Source organism: Meles meles, chromosome X (assembly GCF_922984935.1).
Source record: "Meles meles chromosome X, mMelMel3.1 paternal haplotype, whole genome shotgun sequence".
NCBI classification, from domain to species: domain Eukaryota; kingdom Metazoa; phylum Chordata; class Mammalia; order Carnivora; family Mustelidae; genus Meles; species Meles meles.
Genome location: NC_060087.1, coordinates 132,895,300 through 132,897,906, shown reverse-complemented (window position 1 = coordinate 132,897,906; position 2,607 = coordinate 132,895,300).

The following is a 2,607-nucleotide window of genomic DNA, read 5'->3' as shown; positions in this document are numbered from 1 at the left end:
ATAATGTCAGTCTTTTTGTATTGGTTGAGTCCTGCTTTGTGACCCAGTATGTGGTCTATTCTGGAGAAGGTTCCATGTGCACTTGAGAAGAATGAGTATTCTGTTGTTTTAGGGTGGAATGTTCTGTATATGTCTCTGAGGCCCATCTGGTCCAAAGCGTCATTCAATGCTCTTGTTTCTTTATTGATTTTCTGTTGGATGATCTGTCTATTACTGAGAGAGGCATGTTAAGATCTCCTACTATTAGTGTATTCATATCAATATAACTCTTTATCTTTTTTTTTAAAGATTTTATTTATTTATTTGACAGAGAGAGATCACAAGTAGGCAGAGAGGCAGGCAGAGAGAGTGAGAGGGAAGCAGGCTCCCTGCCAAGCAGAGAGCCCAATGTGGGACTCGATCCCAGGACCCTGAGATCATGACCTGAGCCGAAGGCAGCAGCTTAAACCACTGAGCCACCCAGGCGCCCAATATAACTCTTTATCTTGATTAATAGTTTTCTTACGTAATTGGCTGCTCCCATATTGGGGCGTAGATATTTACAATTGTTAGATCATCTTGGTGGATAGTCCCTTTAAGAATGATGTAGTGTCCTTCTGTATCTCTGACTACAGAAATTAGTTTAAAATCTAATTTATCTGATACGAGAATCACTACCCCGGCCTTCTTTTGAGGCCCATTGGCATGAAAGATGCTTCTCCATCCTTTCACTTTCAGTCTGGGTGTATCTTTAGGTTCAAAATGAGTCTCCTGTAGACAACATATGGATGGGCCCTGTCGTTTTATCCAATCTGCAACCCTGTGTCATTTTATGGGCGCATTTAGGCCATTCACATTGATTGACAGATATGTTTTTATTGACATCGTGTTACCTTTGAAGTCTTTCTTTCTGTAGATTGTCTCTATATTTCTGTTCAATGATATTCTTAGGATTTTTTCTCTTTTATAGAACCCCCCTTCATATTTTTTGCAGTGTCGGCTTGGTGGTTACATAGTCTTTTAAGCCTTTCCGGTCTTGGAAACTCTTTATCTCTCCATCTATTTCGAATATCAGTCTTGCTGGATAAAGTATTCTTGGCTGCATGTTCTTCTCATTTAGTACCCTTAATATATCTTGCCAGCCCTTTCTGGTTTGCCAGGTCTCTGTGGACAGGTCTGACGTTATTCTGATGGGCTTTCCTCTGTAGGTAAGGAGCCTCTTTGTCCTAGCGGCTTTCAAGAGATTGTATCTATAATTATGACTTCTCAATTTTACTATCAGGTGCCTTGATTTTTTTTAGAATCTATAATCTTGGGGGGAGACCGTTCTGCCTCTAGTACTTGAACGCTGGTTCCATTCACGAGATTGGGAAAATTTTCATGTAGAACTTGTTCCACTATATCTTCTAGACTTCTTTTTTTCTCCTCTCCTTCAGGGATTCCAATAATTCTGACGTTGGAACGTTTCATGGCATCACTTATTTCCCTGATTCTGTTTTCGTGGCTTCTAAGCTGTTTGTTCCAGGCTTCCTCCTGATCCTTTCTCTCTATCTGTTTGTCCTCCGGATCACTAATTCTATCTTCTGTCTCAGTTACCCTAGCTTTTAGAGAATTTAGATTCAATTCAAACTCATTGAGAGCGTTGTGAACATCATCCCTGGTGGCTTTCAGTTCTGCCCTAACATTGTGAACATCATCCCTGGTGGCTTTCAGTTCTGCCCTAATCAATTCCATTTGGTCATCCATGGCTTTCTCTAACCTAGCTATTGCCTGGATAATTGTTAGCCTGAATTCCTTTTCCGACATACTGTCTATGTCGATAGCCATTAGCTCTTTGCAGAAGGCCCATCCCCTGTGTTTTTCTTCTGTTGGGCATTCCTCCTCCTAGTCATTTTGGTGAGAGATGGCTGAACGGATGCAGCTGGACTTATCGATTGTGGTGCAGTCAAGGTGCACCCTGGAACGCTTCTGTGCAATCAGGGTTCCCCACCCAAATGAGAGAAAAAAGAAAAGAAAAATAAAAAGAGAGAGAGAGAGACAGGAAAAAAAGGGAAGATAAAAGAGAAGGCTCAGCCCAAATGGGCCCCAAGGTAAGATTTATGAAGTATACAAACAAAAACAGACAAAAAGACTGATAAAAGTATATGACAAGAGAAAAAAAATATATATATATAAGCAAAAAAAGGAAGAACCTCATCAAAAAGAACCCCAAGTATAAGATTTATATATTATCAGGACAAACACAAATACACAGAAACACTGGCGGAAGAAAAAGATGGGAGAGTGGTTATAAATTCTCAGTGTGGGTGAGGAAGTTTATTTTGATTCTTCCTGGATGTATCTTGATATCTTTGTTAAAGGACTCAACTTTCCTAAGTTAAAGGGGGATTAAAAATTGGTTTACCTATAGAGGTAGCATTGATTGGGGAAATGGGGTTACCTTGAAGATTAACTCTATATGAATATTAGAAAATAAAAATTAAAAAGAATAAACCAGACTAAACTAGACTAAAATTTAAAAAAAATTAAAAAATAGAAAAGCTAAAGAAAAACATGGGTGTATGTATCAAAAAGTTCAGGTTAGAAGGTTATTATGGAATTTTATGTACTGAACATCTCACTGTGATG